This window comes from Ambystoma mexicanum, chromosome 11 (assembly GCF_040938575.1).
Source record: "Ambystoma mexicanum isolate Mex_15411 chromosome 11, UKY_AmexF1_1, whole genome shotgun sequence".
Classification (NCBI taxonomy): Eukaryota; Metazoa; Chordata; class Amphibia; order Caudata; family Ambystomatidae; genus Ambystoma; species Ambystoma mexicanum.
Window position 1 is genome coordinate 1,193,479,978 of NC_090934.1, and position 23,854 is coordinate 1,193,503,831.

Consider the following 23,854-nt stretch of genomic DNA (forward strand, 5'->3'; position numbering starts at 1 on the left):
ATCCGAAATGCATTTCAGCTGGAAGAAACGAGAAACCGAAAAGGCTAGGACAGGGAACACGGAAAGTCAAAAATGCATTCTTAAATGTAGGAAGTTGTCCCCGCAAATCAGGGCGAATTGTGACCATCAGAAGAGATTCTTCAATCTCCTGCGCAATGGATAACGCGGACGCTTGAAAGCCCGGCGTGGGCACTTTTTGCGGCTGACTTTGGGTTCTGGGCACACGCCCGGGTCTGCGCCGGGCCCGCATCTCTCTCCTTGGCCATGCGGGCCGCCACATTCTTGCAGTCGTTCTCGGTGTTCGGGCGAGGGCTGAGGAGCGAAAGGCAGACCTTCCCGGGCTCTCTCCGGGCCGCTGTGTGATGAGGTCATGTCCTGCCCCTCCCCGCTCTCCTCCACCCCTCCCCTCCCAGGCTCTGCCTGCTGCACAGCCCCGCACACTGCCGGCTCGCAGCCTTGCACAGGATGTGCTCCCAGCACGGCGTCTGCAGCCAGGGCATGCCCGGGAACTTGCTCTGAAAACTAGGGGCGCCCCCTGGGTCTCGAAGGTTGTATTGTCCGAAACCAGCAGCAGAACTACAACCCTCAAGCACATGGCATTTGAAGCAGTAACGGGGACCCCTCGCGGGGGCAGAGTGCAGGATAGCGGGATCCACTGATTGGGCTGCAGTGCCAGTGGGCACATTGAGAACGGGGTTCGCGGGTGGCATGGACGGCCCGACAGAATCTGCGATGCCCGGTTTGTGAAGGAGGAAGGTGTTACTTTCGTGCTTGGATATGTTGGGGCGGCGGCCAGCCAAACAATCACTCCGGTGAGTACGGGGAGGGGGCATGTCTGCCAATGTGTGTGCCCTCTCTTCTTCTCGGAACTGCTCTTGGGGGGCACTGTTGAGGGACGCTGCGATCGGCCCATGCTGTTTCCTGCCTTCCAGGTCTGTTCTTTGCTTTTTTTGGAAAGGCTGATTTTAAGAGGGGCGATGCGAAATCCTGTTGCCCTCGTCTCCAACTACACGCATGTACAGACAGCGCGTGATTTTGGTCGCGTGTGTGTTTGTTTCGTTATCTCCTTAGTTGCACCATGTGTCTGACGCCGACTGTTCCTTTTAAAGTTTCGGGTGTAAGGGAGCGAGCGAGGTGGGCGGATGTGGGTTCCCCAGGCCCCGTTTCCGACCAAAGCCGCACTGCGTGGTGGTTGATTCTAGTACGCTCCGAAACTTCGGGGGGGGGAGGGGATAGTGACCCTGTAAAAAAAGCACTGCGCTTGCGGATAGAGCGAGCAGTACCTTTCACCCACTTATGTGCACGAGCAGGGCTCGGGTACACGAGGCAGTTTGGGCTTTCAGAATGAGCTCCCCAAGCGTTCCACAGAGGGGTAACGCAAGATGTTTGGGAGGGTGGAGACGTATGGCTATCCGCCCCCCCTCCATATTAGCTACTTAAGTGAGTGCTGCTGGGGGGCGGGGGGGGGGGAGTGCTGTGGCTCCATACTAGAAAGGAGATCAATGCTGAAACCCCTCACCCCCCAGAAAGCCCCCACCCACGGACTTCATTGCGCATGAATCACATTCAGATCAATGTGCATAACATGTATTATTATTACACACAGAGCAATCCATAGCCAAAGAGCAGAATTCTTTCAAAAGAAAATCACCATTCAGCAGTCGACCAGAACACTCAGATCCAGCAAGGACATCGCCTGGAGCTTAAACCAAATACAAGCAAAAAACGGTGGATCAGCATTCTCCTGCAAAAGGGCACACGTTTGGAACTCAGTCCGGAGAGCAATACGAAACATGGAGAAGAACCCTAACTTCTAAAAATCTGGCTTTTCAAACACCCACACCCTACGGTATGAACAGACAAATGGCAAGACGGAGGGCTAGATCGAGCCACAACAAGGTGCAGGGAAGTGGAGAGGCGTCTTAGTGGGAGGGAGACCCCGGTGCACCTGACCTACCAGAGGCTAGGTAGTGAGATGGGAGTGCCCCAGGTTGAACCACAGATAAAGGGCATTATTAGAGTTGAAGGGGAAAGAGTGGCGACCTAACAGAAAAAACAGAGTCCTGGGAGCTCAAGGGCACAGGGAAGAGCCCCCGCTCCCCCCAGTGGGCCCAGGGAGGCAATGGGGATTGCACTCACAGATATGCAAGCGGACAAAACTGCATAGACAATCCACAACTTTGCACATAATACAGAAGGTAGCCTCCCCCCTGCTTGCACACCACTGGCAGGGACACATGCAACAGTTGGCCAAAGCAGAGGGGGTACGATGGAACTCCACCACTAACCAACCCACCGCCTCTACTTACACCTCTCAAACTCTAAACCAAACACAGCCATACCTCTACAGCACAACTCACACGCACTTCACTGCACTGCAACAACAAAACAAACAACACATAGCCACGCACAACAGAACACAACTACTGACTGAAAAATCACACCTATGCTAAGCCAACAGTGTAAACTGAAGTTGCCAACAGCACACCACAGCTCTCTTGTGCTTTCTCCATCCCAGTCCTATAACTACCCTACCCTCTTGCTTTCCCGATCCCCCAGGGGACCACTCAGGTGGTGATAGTGTGCGGTATAAATATCCTTTAACATAACATACCCCCCCTGGATGTGTCATACTCATGATAGATCTCTATTGCTTGATAATGCGGGCGAGCTTCCAGTCAGGTTGCCACGGTTCCTTTTTAGGGTGCTGCAATATCTGGCCATGGGATACACACCGGGTACACAGAGCAGAGCCCATTCTGCCAAATACATACCTGATTTGTGGACTTGGAAGCTCTTTTGAATTAGGGAATCTTTAGCTGTGTATAACTTCTGCTGGCTTCTTATAGATCAGTGGAGCTGCCCAGTCTCGCACATAGTTCCAACCGGTGATGGAGCACGTGTGCCGTGCACCGCGATTGGCCGGGTACACACTGGGCTGCTGCCCTTTCAACTCTGTTGCGGTAGCTGCCAGCTCTTCAGATCTTTTACTCGTCAGTCGACCAAAGAAACTACTGATGCATCAAAGTTCGCGGACTGCCCCCTGTAATGCACCGAATATGATGTTTTTCGGGGTGGGGGGATTCTTACAAAACGCACGTGACTTGGGGAATGGCACAAGTATGGTACAGTAAAGGAATCCATTATAGTTTATGCCCAGGTCCCCTACTCGAGTCTGAGTGTTAACGCTTCTCGAGAGGGGATAACCTCTGGAAGTTCAATGTAGTTAATGGCAAGTATGTTGCAGGGAGAGTCCTCCCGCGGGCTATTTTTAAGCGAAATTATTAAGCAATTTAGCGACCTGGGCCTAACTTTGTCTCATATTCTGTACTATGCAGTTTTGACTTGGAGGCAAACACAGGCAGAAAGGGAAACAGAGAAGTATGTTGAAACTAACTTTTGGAACAGGAAGTTGGCACTGGCTAGAAGTTTGCCGTCCCCTCCACTGTCCTGCCCTGCACCCTGGCAGTCATTCCATTCCGTTCGGGCTGTGAGGCACATACATACCGCATCGGGCCCTCCGCAAGCCGCATGCTCGGAATTGTGGCATTAAGCTGTGGAACCCACAGTCCTCAGGGTCATACGTTCTACACAGTAAATACATGAAATAATACACAGAAACTTGTTTTGTGTTGGCAATAAAAAGGCTGGGGCTTTTTATTAAACATAATACTAATAAAAACATAACTTAGTATTATGGGTATTCCCCAACAAACAGGTGTGTAGTGTTTTCTTAGTTCTGCACTTTTGGACACTTGGGCCAGGAACTGGAAGTTGCCTTTCTTTGCTCAGTGTTCCCCCAGCGTGAGCTGCCAGGTCTGTGTGTTTGGACCTGAAAATTGGCTGGCGAGCACTCCTGTGCCTGGTGGCAGTTACCTTCCATACCCATGCTGCCAGCTCTACTCTTCTGTTCCACGACTTTCAGACAACGACCGTTGTCCTATGCTTGTCCAAATGTACCTCTTCCATCGGTTGGTGGGATCCGGGCAAACGAAAAGCTGGATCTGCAAGCACAGAGTCCAGATGCGTTCCGTGCGGAGTGTTCTTTCTTCAGGGATGCACAGCAGCCCTGCCTATATAGGGCAAATATGCCCTAGGGCCATGCCAGCATATGGCTTCTGGCCCCCCAAATGGCCAGCCTTTGTGGACACTTCGCACCTATGTGCATGGCTTCCTGCCTCCTATTGTTAGTGCCCCCCACCCCCAACCCACCTGTTGAAGAGGGGAAGAGACACTGGGTGTTCGGGTGCTGGCGCCAGCTGCCTCTTAGCAACTTTTCTCGGGTCCTGGGTCCCTTCCCTGTGAGGCTCTCCCTAGGAGTCCTGCAGCAGGAGAGGTCAGGCGGTGGTGTGCCTTACGGCCACCGTTCTTCCTCTTTTCCCTTCTATGTACCCTGTGGGCAGCTCCTCAAGCGTTAGGGCCTGTGCCCTTGAGCTACATCATTCCGCGGCACTGCATAAAATGAGCCCAGGGCCGTGCAGTGTTGGAGGTGGGTCACTGCACAGTGGTGTTTAGGTGTGGGCAAGCCGGACTATGTTGATGATAATGTTGGCTTGTCTCAACTTAGCGTTGGTTGAATAGCGATGTGAAGCAACCTGGGGCCGTGTGTGCCTGGCTACCTTTTTTTTTGAGGTGGCAGAGAAGTGAGGACGTGCAGATAACGCAATAAATAGCTCAGCCTCCACTTTTACTGAAGGATGATAAACTCGCATTTGGGGCCTGATTTACAAAAGCGTTTCACAATGGCGCAATTCCATTGGAAAACGACTTGTAAATCAGGGCCTTGGTCAATCTGAGCCTGCCGTGATAACGGCTGCTTGGTGGCGCCGCACAGTTACCAAGAATCTATAGGGTACACATGGGAATATTTCCCCCATATATACTTTCTTCCCTTGAGAGAACTGCTGTTTGGAGGTGTATCCAGGGGAAAGAATACAGCTTTGGCTGTTGGGTCAGAAACGACCGTGCCTTGGCATAATTGTGGGTGATACGTGGTCCTTCACTTTTAGGTAGGCAAGATTAGTGCGAAAGTAAATGTTCGATACCGGGGAGCTAAAACTACCCCATGGGTATCGGGCATCGCCCAACAAGCATGAGCTACCCCTGGGGGTACATAGTGATAGATGTACCATGATGAATCTCTGTGCACATTCCCAGGGGCTCGCAGTGAATGCCAGCTTGGCATGGGTGTGTTGCACCAGTTCCCCTTGGTGTACCCAGAGCCACTCTTAATAACTAGCTCCGTTTAGGCTGCACACAGAAGCTATGTATCTCCCAGCAATCCCCACCCTTCCCCCCGGAAAACTTGAGGCAATGTGATTTTTATATTTTGCCATGTTTGCTTCATTGCATTTATTTGCAACCGAATATGAAATGCACCCCGTCATAAGAGGCTATGGTGCATTTTATCCGGCACGGTAAACTCGTGGAATTTAAGGCTATTCTTTTGCGGGTGGTGGGGGGTTGTAGTAAAAGGGCATGCAGTCAGTTCAGTTGAGGTCAGGCCCTCGCAGGAGAGCGTGGCTTCCCACTCCCATTGACGTCCACAGAGAAGAATCACCCCTAGTGTCGTGATCGTGAAGAGCGAGTGGCCCCTCGACCGGGTAAATGGGGCTGAATCATTCTTAGCAGAAGAATCCAGCTTTGCTTGGAGGACTTTCTTTATATTCTGTGAACAAGAATTAATTTGTTTCCCGAACCAGGCGCGTGGGCAACATGTTGGAACCCCGGGGTTGCCGTCCGTGTTTATACCGGGTTGTCACTGGAGTAAGGCCATGAGCTGTGTTAATACTGGATTAAAGTGTGTAAAGATGTTCATTATGTATGTGTATAACACAATGAAAGCGTAATAGGTGATATATAATGGACAATGGATAAAGTATGCTTCCCTGTATTATTAGTGGAGTAATAAACCATCAGAACCATACTTGACTAAATCATAGTAGGGAACCTCGGAACTGTTTCTACTGAAATAAGGGTCCTCTCCTTAATGTATACTGGCTTACACCACTATAGGGCAGTATGGACCATCAGCCGTTACTACTGAAACAAGGGTCCTCAGCTTAATGTATGCTGTGCTAACCCCACGATAGGGCAGTAGGGACCATCAGCAGTTTCTACTGAAACAAGGGTTCTCAGCTTAATGTATGCTGTGCTAACCCCACGATAGGGCAGTAGGACAAGGGTCCTCAGTTTAATGTATGCTGTGCTAACCCCACGATAGGGCAGTAGGGACCATCAGCAGTTTCTACTGAAACAAGGGTCCTCATCTTAATGTATGCTGGCTAACCCCACGATAGGGCAGTAGGGGCCATCAGCAGTGTTTCTACTGAAACAAGCATACTCAGCTTAATGTATACTGGCTAACACAAGAATATGGACTATTAGATTTGTGTCTAAAAAGAAAAACTTTCGGAATATCATTACAGGTATCTTTGTAGAGTGCACATTTGCCCCCGGCGGTATCCTAGCACTGTATACAGATCATTATCCAACCCCCAACTTCATTAGTGAGTGGGCCGGTCAAGATTTTAACCTGTGACACCGAGGTCCACCGAAACACAGACCCTGTAGGTGGCCATTAACGTTTCGACAGGACTTCCACCACATACATGGATGGTGCAATTGGAGCAGGTTTGACACTTTTACAGGTACCGTAGAACCAGCAGTGGCCTACAAGTGGACGATTCATTACACTGACCAGCAAGAAGCGTTCCTACTTTGTAAGTGTTTTGCAGGTGCCCCTGTCCTTAAATGGCCACCACTCCAGGATTCTCTTGTAAATGTATGCATCTAGCGCTTTCTACCTTATTTACAGCACCCCCGAGCTAGGTTCCCGCTGTATGAAACACCACAACAAAACGGGGCACTCATTTGGGGTCTAGTTTTGTTACTGACCTTGAAAGAAGGGAATGCAAAGAGGGGCTAGCCCCCACTGTGGCCCACTCCCCGTTCATACAATGTGTTGAAATAATTTACTTCCAGACAATTTGATTATTTTGGAAGAAAACGGATCACCTTATTCCGAGTCAGATTACGGGTGATTTTAGCAGTGCAGAGGCCACAAGTGGACCTGTTCTTATGCACATTCTCCAGGTGGGCCTTTACCATTCCTGGGCTTCAACCAAACTGGTGAATCCTCACTTCAGTTTATTATCTTTCTGGGCGAACTCTGTCGCTTCCGGTTTAAGTCCTTCTGGGTAAAACCCTCGTCTGGTATGCTTTCTACCAGGACTAGTATGGAGCACACAAAAAAACTGGCCCACTGCAGTTGTTGAGGGTCCTACTGTCCGTAAGGGGAACGTTCCCGTCATACCCTCCATGGCTCCTGCAGCCGCTGGATAATGCTCGCATCTGGTATCTGCAGCGTGATTCCGCCCAGCTAGGATCGCCCCGTAACTCTGCACCTATGACACTAAAAGGAGAAACCATTAATATACAATGTTTTTTAAAAATCCCACAATTAAAAAGAAACATTCATGAGGTTGTGGAGTTCTTTTGGGGGCACCAACGGTTAGGTACAGTGCCCTCTAGTTGGTGATGCGATGGCCTCGTGCACTGCTTTTCAGAAGCCATTTGGGCTTTCTAGGCACGGGGCAGGCAACCCGCGAGCTCTGCTTTGGTTGGGATCCTTTGCATATCACGCCGGATAGCCCGTCGCCCGCTGTGCGCCCTGCTAGTTGTTGTTTCAGACCCCTCTGTGAATGCAGGAAACCCCAGGGGGCCTGCAGTTCACGCCTCCCCGAGTGGCCAGGCAGAGGAATTCCCAAGTGCTTTTTAACTGGGGCGTAGTTGATACGTGGTCGGCCTGGGAGAGGAGCTGCACCTCGCACTCGAGTTTAAGTCGTTTGTGGGCACCCGCGGTCCAAACGTGCCACAGCAGTTTGGAATAAGGCTGGCGGTCACCCGTGTTTGCTTTTTCGGGTGGGGAGAGGGTTTTGCACTTCACACCGCTTGTTCTACCGGAGCGAGGAGCTGTTAAAACGAACACGTGTCGAGAGTCGTAATGCGCAACAGATGTCAAACCGTATCCGGCCCTCGAATTCTGCCCCTTTCTTAAAAAGCGCGTTGGGGCGTCGATCGATTCACTCTCGTCTTTCCCAAGCTTTTTGCGGGAGTTTTGGTCTCTCTGTGTAGAGGTTGACCCTGGGCGTGTTCACCCGTGGGGCGCACTCCCCTTCTTTCAGTCTGCCCCGGGGCTCGTGCACAAACTGCAGGAGGGGTCGCCTGAGTTCTGCAACCACGCGTTCCTACATAAAGCGCCGTCAGATATGGGCAGAGATAGAGAAGGAGACTTAAGTAGGCCGCCCAGGTGGGAACTTTTTATTACCGAATCTCGCTGCAAGAAGGAAGGACTGTTTCGCTCTGCGGGGCTTTCGGCGTTAATGTAACGCGTGTAGGATTTGCCCGCCTGTGAAGTTCCTTTCATTAGCCCTCGGCTCGCAGTGTTCTAGCCCTGTTGCACTCCTAGTTTTGGGGCGTCATAGCGAGCTACCTTGCACAGTCCCCCCCCCCAACCCTTTATCCAAGCAGATTGCACATGCCACCCTAGCCTGCCAAGCCCACCATCGCATACGCGTTCAGCCTGCAAAAATCTGCTGTGCGATCTCTCTGAAGGCTCTTTGTGCAGCCCGCGTGTAAGTACAATACATTCTCAGTGTTTTGGTTGCTTTAAGCAACCGGGAGGGGTGGCCCACTACTAGCTGCACGGCATTGTTATTTATTTTATTCAATAGTTTTTTTTATATAGCACGCTAAATAAATAACGATCGGGGATTCGAACCTCTGTTGCTCTGCGTGGTTTTGCTTCGAAGAGCAGCACGTTGCCCTTGTGCTATCCTCCGTTCACATGCACACTGGGGATATGACGATTACTGTGTCTTCAGTCCCCAAGTTGTGGAATCTTGTGCACATCCCTTTATCTCTTTTATGCTACAGGTGTCCTCCAGGGAACGATAGTCTCGCACAACAAGTTTGTTTCCTGCGGACCTTGCTGTAATGGACCGTCGTCCTCCTCCTCCTCCTCCTACTTTCCCCGGCTTCTGCTGCCACGCATCTGAGCCGAAAGCCATTCTGGGAACTTGCTGTTTTTTTCGCGTACACAGCGCCAGTGTTGTGCAAAATGGGATAATTGCGGAACAGAAAAGGGAACAGCGATTGTGTGTCCTGTCTAGTATGCCTTCCTGCATTTGCGTCTTCACGGTGCTTAATACCAGTTTTAGTTTTTTGTGCAGATGCGATAACGGTGACCTAGGCAGGAACATTGATGAATTTGCTCAGGATCAGACAGTAAGTGGGGAAGCTGGGTCTCCAGATTCCTCATTTGACAACAATGTGACAAGTACTCTACAGACATGAACAAAATCGACACAAGCTTTCTGTAGCCTAGGTAGAGGTCCTGGATCACTTTTTAGTCATGCCACTGGAGAACAACCTTTTACATATCAGTCTGACCCCAAACAGAAGGATAGCCTATGGCGTGGTCCCAATGGGGCTTAGGGCGCCTGGGCCTAACATGGCTGAGGGACAACCCCCCCCCCTCTCCCTCCTTAGGAGAAGGAGCAGAGGAAGCCAAGGTCACCAGGATGGTGACCCTGGAGGACGAGGAAGTGTAGGGAAAAGGGGTTTATGGACAGGAAGGGGAGGAAGCCCCCTCCCCTGGTTAATCCCTGATTGGAGGGCGAAGATCACTTTGCACTTTGCACCTCCAGCAGGCATCTGTAGGGGGTGCACAGGGGAGCGGTCTGACCATGTGAAACCAGCCTTACTGTGACAAGCCCAGCCTCACCTATCCCAACCCCACCCCACTCCCCCTCGCCCTCCCTCCGCGCCCACCACTGCAAGTCACTTGTTTTCCCACAATAAGAAGAGCTTGGTCCGGCCCCAGTTATTTGCACAAAGTGAGCCACAGAGTAATTGCGGGGTGTGTTGAAAGCGGTGTGGGGGGCAATCAGTACCTGACTGCCTTTGATAGCCCAGCTGGAAATAATATGCACGCCTCCCGAGCAAGAGTGGCGTCACAGCAGCCCCCACGTGTCTTTGATCCATTGGCTATGAGGGGTGAAGTACAGCTCCCTCGAAGCAGAGCCAGAAAGAGCAAGCGTTCCTTCCATATGCTGATTGTTGGACACTTGGTTTTGGGCAGCATGTCGTTTTGTCTGCGTGTGGGTGTGTTTTGTCTGAGTCATTCAGGCTAGTAACACGTCGGTCGTGATATTTTGTTTATATTTTTGGAAGCCTCGTACATTCTTCGAATTCCCCCTCGCCCTCATTCTTCTAACATGGCTATTTGCAAAGGTTCATCGCCACCTAGTGGTGAATGTCTGAACTGGCACGATTGCATTCATAAGTGCCTGCGGCCTTAGGCCCATGATTGTGCTGTGCTAATGGCCACAGGTTGAATACATCAAAAGGCATTTTACCTGCTGCTGATAAGTTGGTGACCGCATAGGAACATCACATTGGCTACTTATGTTAGGCCACAAAACTCGGAGGTAAGTTTCAATGCATGTGTTTAGATGCATGTGGGGGGATCCTATTTCGTATAATACATGGATATACGGTACCCCCCTCCCCTGGTTATTTTCATTATACACCAATCTTGGTTATTTCCCCCCTCCTTTTCGACTTCTTTCTCTAGTACTGTTCCTTACCTGCATTTGGAATTCCGTTCATCGTGTTCTGTTGGGATTTTTCTCCACCCCATTTTTGGAGTTTCCCTTTTGCCTTTTTGATCTTTTTTTCCTTCCCTGTGCCACTCCCCTTCACCCCCACCTTTTCTTTTTTCTACTGTTTCATTTGTCATCCAGTAGTTTCTTTCTCCTGTCCTTTCCTAGTTCTTGTGGTGCTCCGCATCTCTCCTTTTATCGCTTATAATATCTGCCCACTGGCTTGTTATTTAAAATATCATATGTTAAAATCATAAAAATATATTATGAATTTGAAACCTGTTCCAGCATTAAACATTTCCCTTTAGCGTTGCAGCTCTACGTTTTACAAAATACCAGAAGATTTTGTAAAACCTTTTATACAAACTGCTCTGGCCTCCACCCCCTACAACCCCTCCCTAATATGCAAGGCCCAGCTAACTGGCATCTATGGTACAAGCATGCCGGGCGGCACCGTACACTTTTCTTTGCTTGTAAAAGTAGAACCATGACTATGCACATGGATCGAAAATAAGGATTTGATTAGCAGTAAAAGTAAAACGGTGGGTGATGCACATGGCCTTGAAGGTCACCCGTCGGCTGATAGAAAGGTAGTGGAGCATTCGGAGGGCAGGTGAAATGTGTCCTCTACGGTCGAGGGCAATGGGGAGCCTGGCAGCAGAGTTTTGGATCGTTGGAGTTTTCTGAGCTGATGGGCAGGGGCACCCAGGTAAAGGGAATTGGCGTACTCTAGGTGGGAGAGGGTGACCAAAATTGCTGTGACACTCTGGGGGTAGGAGAGATAGGGAAAGATTTGTCTGAGGAATGCAAAGGTGTGGAAGGCACGATCTAGATGCAGCATTAATGTGGTGAATGTTAGATCTGAATCCATTGTACATTCCAGGTTCTTGACTGAGCTGGATGCTGTGGACGTGGGGCCTAGGGAGGATGGCCAGGAGGTGGGTGGGGGAAGAGTGCCATCTTACTGCAGATCAGGATTTCAGTTTTACCAGGATTAAGGAGGCGATGGTTAGTGTCATCCAGTGGTCGATTTCTGGGAGGCAGGAGGCGAGGTCAGGATTGGGAGAAGCCGGGGTCTTGGGGATCTTGAATATGATTTGGGTGTCATCAGCGCATTTGTAGCAAGCGGGTTAGGAGATGTGCATGGATAAGGGCAGCGAGGGGCTCAGGTAAAGGTTGAAGAGAAGAGGGAAGGGAGGCCTACTGTGGAACACCATTGGAGACAAAGCAGGGGGTAGAGGAGTAGGGGGACTGTAATTTATGATCGATTAACGAGAAAAGAGGAGATCCACCTTCATGCAGCGTCCCTGATGCCTATAGAGTGAAGTCTGTGAGGATGCTGTGGTGCACAGTGTCAAAGGCTGCCGATGGGTCAAGGAGGGTAAGTGAAGCACAGCCTTCTGAGTCTGCGGTTCTTTTCAGGTAATCCCAAATGGAGACGAGGGTAGCTTTGGTTCCTCAGAGGGGTCTGAAACTGCACTGGGAAGGGTCGAGCGGGGAATTGGATTCAATGAAGAGGCAGAGCTGGGAGTATGCCGTGCAGCCAGTGAGTTTGGCAATGAAGTGGTTGTTTGAGATTGGGTGGAAGTTTAATGGAAGGAGTGGGGTTGAGGGAGGGATTTTAAGTAAGGGTTGGCGTGCAAGGTCTTGAATGCTGCTGGGAAGATGCCTGATGTCCGTGAATGGTTAATTATCGCTCTTGCGACGCTGCCTGCACAGGTTGAGGAGAGTATGTTATTTAGGAGGGAAGGGGGGAATGGGTCTCCTGCAGACTCAGAAGGGCAGCTACTGGCTAGCAGTTTCAATAATTCTGGATGGGAGAGGGGGAGAAAGAGGAGAGAGTGTGCAGCGGAAGGAGGGATGGGTCAGAGGAAGGGGTCAGGAAGGTGGGGATTGCTGCTAGCTTAGTGCTGATGGTGTGATTTCTTTTGATAGCAATGTTGTAAAAGTGGCCGTAAATTAGCAACTGTGCACTGTTCCTGGTATATCCAAGGATGAAGTAGAGTTTTGCCTCCTATGTTTTTCTCACAATATTCCCTTTGTTCGTAGAAGGAGCAGAGCTTACTATCCCGGTGTTCTTGGGAATGGAGCAGTATCTTGAAGGGGGTTCTTGGGCCTGTGCTACTCCCAGGTCTTGATTGCAGATTCTAGCCATGGAAAAGGTTGGGGTTTCTTCCATGACCGGATGTGTCTAGTACCAGTGAATCTGGGGCAGTGCAGGGCGATGGGAATATTCCACCCACAGGTGGAACAATGTGGAATCACTAGATTTTGCCCACCAGAGATGAAAATATCCGTGTGCATGCTCATTTATTGTGGTTAGCTTGGGTCATCAATGCAAGACCATTTATTTCCTGGGTGTCCAATTCTTGTAGCCAATTGGAGCAGTCTGAAGTTTCCAGTCACTCTTGCCGTAAAGGGGGAATGCAGGCCAATCTGAGTGGGGTAGAGCGTGTACAATTAAAGGATCAAAATGTTATTGGAGTGAATGTTACAGCCACCCTGATTGTTTTTGTTCAATCCAGAACACGTACATGTGCTTGGGCTCTGTTCTGACCCCTAAAGCCCACCAGAGTAGCACAGGGGACAAAAAGCTATGCAGCTGTGGAACCTGAGGCCTTGTTGTGACTCGCTGCTTATATCTATTTAGCAGGCCCTGTTAGGGGCGCACTGAAATTCTCAGATTTTAGTTTTTTAGGTGCAGATTCTATACATTTGCTAGGGGTTCAGGTTATCCATTATTCCAAGAGATGTGTTCAGTGGAATCTGGGAATCCTAACCTTCGATCTGAAAATGAGGTGGTTAGGAGGGTTACCAGCCGGTACATACACGCTAAATAACCAAGGTGAGAGTGGGAATCTTTGGTGAACCCCACATTGCAGTGGAAAGGAGAAGTTAAGTGTATGATATGATATGGCATTTGCAACGCGCCTATACACAAGTGTTTCAGGGACACGAGGGTCTTCTCAACGGAGAGCATTGATCATGTTGTGAAGTGTATTGATGAGGATATCCACATTGACTGTATCAGCTAGTGCAAAGAAGTCCAATCGCATAAAAGTGAAATACGAGAGCTGCCAGCATCTTTTCTGTCTGGAAGATGAGACTGGTTTCTGCGCTTCTTAACAGTGAGAAACCACATTTTGATTGTCATAGAGAAGGTTATGGGATTCAGTGTGGCCCATCTGGGAGGATGTGATTTTCCTGTTATCCGCAGACGGCTTGAGGTTCTAGGCAATGATGAGGGTCCCTGTGTGAAGTTCCAGAAGGTGCAAGCGGTGGAAGAGTTGGAACACCTGCCAAGAAAGAGGTTTGGCGCTTTCTCTGTCCCTTTTTTGATGATGTATTCGGAGACATATACTCTTTGGTATAGACCTAGCTTCTAGTGGGTATTCTGCCCAACTCCCCTGCCCCCCAAACCCCTCTCCTGGGTCTGCCTCCAGACATATGACCCCTAACCACACGCAGGTATTTGCATAGAATGTGACTTGTCAGAGTGTCTGTCTGCCGGAGCACCGTGATGTGTGTGTGTGTGGTTGCCCCAGGCGCGCGAGTCGTGTGATGCAGCCAGCTGCCTGCCATCGCCGCCCCCCCGCAGCTTCTCACGCCCATGGAGAGAAGCAGATCAGACCCACGCTTTTCAGAGCAGCCCGTTTGGCACCCGAAGGACGCCTCCCTCGCACCTTGTCGCATCCAGCAGGAGCCCCGCGTGAAACCCAGCGGGTTTATCGGACCGTGCTGCTGGAGGGATGGCACCCTGGAGCCTCTGGACCTTGGGCCCCCACAGAGGGCATGTTCTGTGGAGGTTCGGCGGCACTAGTCCAACACACCAGCTCCTCGGTGCAGGTTTAGTATGCGCCTTATGACATAGAACGGACCCGAAGTGTAGCGGCGTGTCCACACTTTGGTATCATGTATGCATGTTATTTATATTTGAGAAACCAAGCTGCTGGTATTCACCAGGCACACTAAGATGAGCGCCAACAGGCAATTTTCTTTTCACACTAAACTAGGAAAGGGCTTTCTTGTTCTGCCTGGCATCTAAAGTCAATGTGATTTGTCCTTCATCACACCATGTACGGGGGGGGGGAATCGAGAAGTGTGAATGCTCTCTCCGAATCGGACCAAGCTCCTGTGGCTTGTTTCCACCCTGTCCGACGTGAAGGTTATTGTTTGTGGAAAGTGTGTGTGTGTGTGGGGGGGGGGGGGGGGGCTTCATATCCACAGGAAGAGATATTGGCATTCGCAGGGAGACCCGATTAGAATCATGGAATGGCCAGGGTGAGCCCATTGGTGTCGGGGGAAGAGGGCCCTGGTACGTCCTAGAAGGAGATGAAACGGGAGCCATGGCATTCATGTGAAGTTATGTAACTGAGAGTTTTCGTACAATGTGGTAGACAATTACTATGGATACTGAAGCACATCCAATGTTTGCTGCGAGTAGCTTCCAAGCCTCTCTTCCCATGCGAACCAAGGCCCACTTTCCCCGACAATACATACCCCTTTTCTCTTGTACCTCTTCCCATCACTGGCAAGCCTCTCTTGTGTCTGGGCAGCAAGTCCTTTGCACCACTAGTCATTGACTCTACAAGAACTGGTGACAAAGCCTTGGAATCCATTAAAAGTGGTGCAAAGGGCTTGTTAGTAGACCGTGGAGACTCTTGGCACCCATGCAAAGTGGAGGTAAAGAGTCTTCGTTTTCTGGGGAAATCTCTTTGGTTTCAACGTGAAGAGAACATTGGTTGCCAGAAACAGAGACCACTGAAGCCATGACAAGAGGTCGAAGCTCAGCTTTAGTGTCCCTATTAATTGGTGGAAGAGAGCCTTGGGATCCACAATAAATGACGGATTTGAGGAAGAAGCAAGGATGATTTTCTAGAAAGATGCTGCCGGTTGAGTTCCTTAGTTTATATACTCGACCTGAAATGCACATGACCCAATGTGACGGGTGACAAACAGTTTACCAGTGCTTGCTCTAAAATGCAGCATGTCGCCATAAGCACACTTCATATTTTGTGCAATGCTGCCACCAAAAGGGCCAGCCATGCACAGTGAAACCTTTATTTGCCCCTTACTACAAAGTTTCTTTGCAATACATTTCAAATTAAGTTGCAAACATCCCCATACCCGCCAGCATGGTCGAGTACTATGAAAATGTACTCACCCTTCACAATAATCTTTACCAATATGAGTAGGCTAGTAGATTATGCAAGCGTGTGCCCGCAAAACGGTTGGTAAAAACTGTTGTCTTGTATAGGTCAAAAGACCCCGCCCCGACCCCGAGCTGTCGTCTTGCTGCATACTACAGGTATGACCATAATGTCATACCAATAAATACAACTGGCCAGGCTTTGACACTCTTCTTTTCTTCCCTGACTGTGCTGTCTAAAAGTGCTACTCCCGGTAGCAGTGTGCTTTTACAATGCTGCAAAATAGCAGTGGATTTGGTTAAAGAAAGCGTTTGCATCCACTGTTCGTTTTACCGCATAGTTTATACATTATGCCTGTGTAATTTTTGCCGGAAACACACATCGTCTGTGGACTAGGCATACCATGTGTGGTAGAAGTGCTGCCCCCTGCCCGCCCTGCACATGCCCTGCAGTCCCACATTTGCAAAAAGCAGTGATCGTTGCAGAACTTCTCTCCATGTCTGGGGTCGATTCAGTGTTGCACCACCCCTTGTGAACTCTATCGGAGAACGCACTTTACCATCCTGTACAGACCTACTCTATTAAGCTCTTTCTGCTCATTTGCGGTGCTGGGCCTTCAGAAAGGTAGTTGCTTGTCTTTAAAGTGTTGGCAAGGGCCCCCAGAAGGAAGAACAAGAAAGCCTCCGTGCTCAAATACCATGCACATCGCCTTTATCTTGACCCAAGCATCTACCAGCAGCCAGTGCAGCCATGTTCTGAGAACTATCTCGCTTGGATGTTAAAGGGTATGCCCTGTTCGCCCAATGCAGATAAGAATGGACTAGCAAGGTTCTGCCCGGAAAGGTCAGCAGTGGACACATTATGTAAGGAGTGGGTACATTTTCCATGATTAGAGCTACTTCCATGGCCAGTTCTGAGTTCACTATAAGCCCCACGATTTTGTTTTGTTTAAGTGTCTGCAGGTATGGTGCACAACACAGCTTTTTTTTGATGGTGGGGTGCCTGAGTAACCTCCAGCTCTTGGATGGAATTCGGGCTACCCCACCAGTAAACCTGTGGTGGTAACAGAATGACTACTTATTTATATATTTATATTTTTCTGAGGCTTGTGGAATCTGATTATATCACATGCTGTGCATAGGCTGAAATCTAGTGGAAGCTGTGGAGTATTACAGTTTGCTTTTCGAAACTTGAAAAGGGGTGTTGCATGTGCCACTAATACTACCCCTAGTGTGATGCCCACTGTACCCATGATCCCTCACACGTGTAGGACCCTACTTGGAAGGCCTCTGGCCTTGGCCCTGTGCAAGTAGGGGGAAACACGCGCACGCACACGCACACTTTAAATTCTGCCCGAAGTGTACCCGTAAGTAAGCTCTTCAAAGCACAAACACTCAAGGACCGATCGACCAAGCGTTGGGCCCACTACGCAAGGCCGCTCGAGGCCATGGACGCAGTGGGTTCCTTCAGTGATGGCAGCAATGCTGCCCTATCGGACGGCAAGGGCACAGGGGTGTCGTCGGGCACCCACGCGCAAGCCCCCGACCTCAGAGGACTGACCGGCGGTTCAGTTATGGGGACATCACCCGGCGGCAAGAGCGCAAGACACACCTCTTCCACCAAACACACTAACCCCGCCTGAGATTCGACACGTGTGTCGAGTGATCGGCATAAGAAGGCACATAGCGAGCGGTCCGCCAGTTGCTGCATGACACACAGCAACTGTCCACGATTGCTAAACTGCCACATTACAAAAAGTCAAAGAGGTATTGTCGTCAGAAGACGAATCCGACCTCTTCCCCCAGGTAGCACGTTCGACGGCTACTCCTGTAGTACGTGCAACCCCCGCTTCCGAGATTCAACACCCCTCTTCCAAGACTCCAGAATCTCGTGATTCCACCTCCGATTCTCGACGCCAGGCATAGTAAGATTCAGGAAACCCCAAAGGGTCAGGTTAACATTCCTCTACACATGGGAAAGGGGAAAAACAACATAAGAAAGCCTCTGAACATCAGGTTCAGAAGGGGAAACACAGAATAAAATCCAAGGGTCCTGACCCTGTTACCAAGGGAAAGTCTGTCCTTCCCCCTACTTAGGGAACAGATATAAGTGAGGAACATTATCAGGTGAGGGTTATCCCCAATTCAAGACAATGGGACTCGGAGGACATTGATAGTGATGAGGAGGATGTCCTTATTTGTAGATTTCTACGAAAAAGACCCACATTTCTTCCATAGCTATCATAGTACTCCAGCTACCTCTGCCGCTTCGGGATCCAAATACCCTCAACCTCCTACTAAGAGACTCCGTACTGAGACTCCAGTTCAGGGGTTGATTTCAGACCCTTCTAGTGTTGAACCTTACCAGCAGTATGGTAAAGAGTCGGAAGTACAAATGCTGGACGACCAGAATGGGGTAGATTAATATGGAGATGATGAGGACCAGGAAGAGGAGGAGGAAGATGAGGCGGAGGCCTATAGTCTCGACTCCCCTATTCCCAAGGACCCCCCTGTGAATGACTCACCGGTTGACAATCAGCCTTTACTTAATGAGGTTTTAGCCAAGGCTGCAGCCCATTTCCAAATTGACACTCCGGGTGCCCAAGAAGAGCGAGATTTTGCAGAGGAAATGCTAGGGGACAAAAATCCATTGCCTAAACTATCCCCATTTTAATTCAATTCAACGCAGAATCGATCCTTCTCTGGTGACCCCCTAATCTTACTCGAGCAGTTAACCCACGAGTAGAAAAACTATTTAGGGCCGCTCCCTCTGACCCACTGTACATAAGGGGTCAGCTAAAACCTGACTCAGTAGTTGCAACCACCAGAAAGAGAGCGGGAACACCACTAGCATCTTCGGAAGCACCCCCAGAGAAAGGGAGCAAAATATTATATGCAATAGGGAGGAAAGCGGCATCCACGTCGGCATACCACGTCGGCATACCAAGCACGCATTGCCAATACCACCACTCTGTTAGCAAGCTACAACTGCCACCAATGGGAACAGGTAGCTGCCCTCATTGCCTCTGCACCAGAACCTCTAAAGAGCCAGTTGGCCCAAATTACGTCGGACGGAAGATCAGTGTCTGGATGCATTCTCAAGGCAAACTTCGATGCAGCAGACAATGCAGGGAGGCTGATAGCAGAAGGCACAGTGATTAAACGACACGCTTGGCTTAGGCAGTCGGGGTTTAAACCCAAGAATCAAGCCACCCTCATAGACATGCCGGTAGAACCAAATATCCTGTTTGGGAAAGTAGTGGAGGAAGCATTGAAGACGGCTAAGGACGAATATGACACCTTGAAGTCCCTCGGCCAACTAACAAGCCCCCAGGCCAATGGGGAAATAACAATTTTCATTGCTTCCGCGGCCAAAACTCCCAGAGAGGGTCCAATTACTATTGGAACCAAGGAACCTCATGGGCCGGCAACCAACAGGCTACCCAAAGTTTCTCCAGAGGTCAAGAGGGACCGCGGTAGGGGGAGAGGCAGCCCAGGTAGAGGCGCTACACCTCCCAATAAACAGCAGTGACGTTCCGCTCCAGGTCCCTTCCCATGTATCCCCAGTAGTGGGGCGCATTTCCATCTTCACCCACGCATGGGAAGGGATCACTTCGGACAGATAGGTGCTGTCCACAGTGTCCGCGGGATACTGTATGGAGCTACTTGAACGCCCCTGCAACCACCCTCCAAGACAGAAGATGCACTCCTTGGAGCACCAAAGAATCCTCCTCGAGGAGATTGTCATTCTTCTTGCAAAGGATGCAATAGAACTCGTCCCGGGCAACCAGGTAAACAAGGGTATTTATTCAACTTACTTTCTTGTGCCAAAAAAAGATCTAACGATGCGCCCGGTATTAGACCTGCGCACTGTAAACAAGTATGTCAAGCCACAAAAATTCTGCATGTCTACACTACAGGAAGTAATCCCCCTACTAAGGAGAGGAGATTACATGGCAACATTGGATACGAAAGATGCCTATTTTCATATTTCCATGTTCCCAGCGCACAGATTCTTGCGTTTCAAGATAGACAACCAGCACTACCAGTTCAAGGTGCTGCCCTTCGGAATAGCCTCGGCTCCAAGGGTATTCACCAAGGTACTGGCGGTGGTGATGGCGCACCTATGCAGGGAGGCAATCCCAGTGTACCCTTTCCTGGACGACTGGCTCATCACAGGGGAAACCCCCGTAATTTGCAGATCCAACATTCAAAGAACAATCAACCTCCTCTTCCAATTGGGCTTCTCAATCAACGAGAAAAAAAATCAAGCCTGGTGCCAAGCACCTCGGAACAGTTCCTTGGGGCTGTCCTAGACACCCAAGGGGGGTGGACCGTTCCATCAGAGGAAAGAATTCGAAATCTGTTGCTGCAAATTCCTCAGTATCAGTCCGGTCGCCAGATCAGGGTACGCAAAGCGATGTGTTTGCTAGGCATGATGGCATCATGCATTTACCTGGTTCCCCACGCCCGCCTGCGCATGCGATCCATGCAGGAATGGTTGGCGAAACAGTGGTCTCAGGAAAGTGGTCAGTGGGACGATCTAGTGGTCATTTCGCCAACACTAGTACAGAGTCTTCGCTGGTGGACAAGAGCAAATCTTACAAAGGGGAAACCTTTTTACGATCCAGAAATACAAGCCGTTATCACAACAGACGCGTCCCTGTCAGGGTGGGGAGCTCACCTCCTTCACCATACAGCTCAGGGTCTCTGGTCTCACACAGTGGCTCAGAATCACATCAACCTGCTAGAACTTCTGGCAGCCTTCAGGGTGCTTCGGGCATTCAAACCCCACCTACCCAACCTGTCAGTGCAGATCCTAACAGACAGCACAACGGCGATGTTTTACATAACCAAAGAAGGGTGCACTTGTTCGCCAAATCTGTCCAAGCTTGCCCAGAAAATCTGGAGATGGGCACTCAGACGGACCATTTACCTGTCATCCCAACATGTTGCAGGGGATCTCATTTCACTAGCGGACGCTTTGAGCAGAGATCCCCTCCCAGAAGAACACGAATGGCGACTACATGAAGAAGTCATAGGAGATCTCTTCTCTCAGCGGGGTTTCCCCACTATAGACCTGTTCGCCACAAGCGAAAACAGACAATGGCCAGACTTCGCATCCAGGTTTCCCCAGCCAGGCTCCAAGGGGAACGCTCTATGGATGAATTGGTCAGGGATGTTTGCCTACGCTTTTCCACCAACCCCTCTGTTGAGGAAGGTGGTCAACAAGATACACAGGGAATCGATGACGCTCATCCTAGTTGCTCCTATGTGGTCGAGACAACCGTGGTTTCCACACCTATGCAAACTGGTGGTGTGCAACCCCATCAAACTCGTGTGCTGGTACAATCTACTCTCAGAGCACAAAGGACAAACAGTGCATCCCCAACCCAACTCTATGAACTTGGCAGAATGGCTCCTGAAGTCATAGAGTTCGGCCATCTCAATTTACCACAGAGATGCATGGACATTTTGAAAGAGTCTAGAAAACCTAATACAAGACACTGTTACTTTGATAAGTGGAAAATATTTTTATTTGGTGCCAGAATAAACAAATCAAGCCAATTGATTGCACTCCTTCCAATATCGTCACCTATATGCTCCACCTACTGGACGCAGGGTTGGTATTTAATTCACTCAAGGTACACCTGGTGGCGTTGTCAGCCTACACCACCTCCCATAACAAAGTGTCATGGTGGAAAGTGCCAGTGGTCAAAGCCTTCATGGAAGGGGTAAAGAGACTCCACCCTCCAATTTCTAACCCACCACCAGGTTGGGACTTTAATGTGGTGCTTGCTAAACTCATGGGACCGCCATTCGAACCCATGCATAAAGCTAGTCTCAAACCTGACTTATAAAACTGCCTTCTTAGTAGCCATTACATCCATAAGAAGGGTCAGTGAAATTCAGGCTCTGTCAGTGTCTGGATCCTTTCTTTACTGTTCCTAAGGATAAACTGGTTTTACGAAATCACCCTAGGTTTTCACCTAAGTTAATTTCAAAATTCCTTGTTAACCAGTCCATTGAGCTACTGGCCTTCTTCCAAGAACCCAAGAGCTCTGCTGAGGTGAAACTCGACACACTAGATGTGAGGAGAGCGGTCCTCTACTATGTGGACAAGACCAGGCCGCTAAGAAAGACAGATCAACTGTTCATCTCCGTAGCTCTAGGCAGAGAAGGAGATCACGTCTCTAAAGGTGCCATCTCTAAATGGATAGTCAGACGTATCCAATTGTGCTACTGCCTTTTACGCCGAGGGCCCACTCCACAAGAGGTACTGGGGCCACTCTGGCTTTCATTGCAAATGTACCCCTTGACAATACAATCTGAGGGTCCTACACGCGTGAGGGATCATGGGTACAGTGGACGTTACACTAGGGATAGTATTACTGGCACACCCTAGTTCGACGCCCCTTTTCGAGTTTCGAAAAACGAACTGTAATACTCTGCAGCTTCCACTAGATGTCGGCCTATGCACAGCATGTGAATCTAAGCAGATACAAGCATCAGAAATACGATTCCGGTGAGTAATGTATATATATATACACACACACACACACACACACACACACACCTCTGACCCTCCCATCCCGCCTTCCCTTTCAGATCCGCCACAGCACCAGTATAGAACACACTAATATAACATATTAACTTGTTTTTGGTATGTAGTTAACTGGCTATAGAGGTTGCCTCTAAGCCTTCTGATTTGTTCAGTATTTGTGGGTGTCTGGGTTTAAGTGATCTGCCAATATTTGTTTTAATTGTGTTTATCTGTCTATGTTTTGATCTGTTGGTGTTTTAAGATCTATATGTTTGGGTATGTCTGTGTATCTGCATGCCTTCCACTTTATTTTCACTTCGTGGTTGATCTCTGCCTCTGTGTGAGCCTGTGTTGTAAAGTATGAGGCTGTGTGAACCCTGTTGGTTTGGTGGGCATTTGTTTCTCTCACATTGTGTACTATTGTTTTTTGACAGTTTATAAATGTGCCATGTCTTTGTGTGGCGTGGTGGCAGCATGGCGACTTGGGAAGGGATCTGTATGTTGTTTGTGGTGGGGTTCCCCAGAATTATCGCTCTGACCCACACTCTCATCATTAACGCAGCAGCGGTTACTTTCTACATTACATGTACTACTTTTCTGAGGTTGGTTCAAGAAGAGCCACTGCATTATACTATAATTTATCCAAGGGCGTCCCCCACAAACGCATTGAGGCCACACTAATGAGATAGGCGCTTTATAAATGACAAACTACTACTATATTGAAAAGATTGGGGGCTGATGTAGCCCCGCGTTGGTCTGAACTTGTGAAGGGCAGGTTTGCCGAGCACCAATGGGTTGAAGCCTGTATTTGGGGTTGGAGTTGGTAAGCATTTGACCTGGTTAATAAGTATGGTTCCTGGCCCATCTCTGAACGGGCTCGGCCCGAGCCACTGTAAAACGATAGGCCTCATTGCCTTTTCTTGACTGCAGAACCTCGCTGTCTATTGTCGCAAAAGTACGACCTGTACATTTGAATATATAGTCAAAAGTTGGTAGCGATTGCAGATTTTAGTTACTTCAATATAAAATCACTTATGTGTCCGACCACAGCCGGCCTCCCATTTCAGGCACCTGTCGTATGGCCTTCCACTTAATTCTGCGGCTGTCCACAAATTGGCATTGACAATAAAGTTATTGACAGGCATATAGAACACAGCACATAATTGCCTCGTGGCCGTAATAACGTGTTTTATGTGCTGCACAAGAAAATAATCAGTCGCCCCCACCCGTTTTTAGATGCAACACTTGGAAATATTTGCGTTGTTTTTCGGTGCGAAACCTCTTGAATGAGCCTCCACGATACCTGTCCTCTCCCGGCTTCTCCAGACACCGCGTTTACTGCATTGCCACTGACGATGTAAACCACTCCCGTTTAGGCCCAGTTGTTCAGATACATTGTATGCGGCTGCCCTGAAAACATGGAACGAATGAAGCCGCATTTGGAGACCTGTGATCTAGGATATGGTGCCCATGGGGCTTTGATAATGGAAAATG

General features: G+C 49.5%; 1 protein-coding gene across 2 annotated transcripts in view; it reads left to right on the forward strand.

Annotated features, from left to right (window-relative positions):
• Positions 1-431: 431 nt before the first annotated feature.
• The window catches only part of C11H15orf39 (chromosome 11 C15orf39 homolog), a 248,020-nt gene continuing 224,597 nt past the window's right edge, over positions 432-23,854 (forward strand). For both annotated transcript variants that reach the window (XM_069624544.1, XM_069624545.1), the window contains exon 1: positions 432-812. The gene's annotated coding sequence lies outside the window, so the exon portion shown is untranslated. The remainder of the gene's footprint in view (positions 813-23,854) is intronic.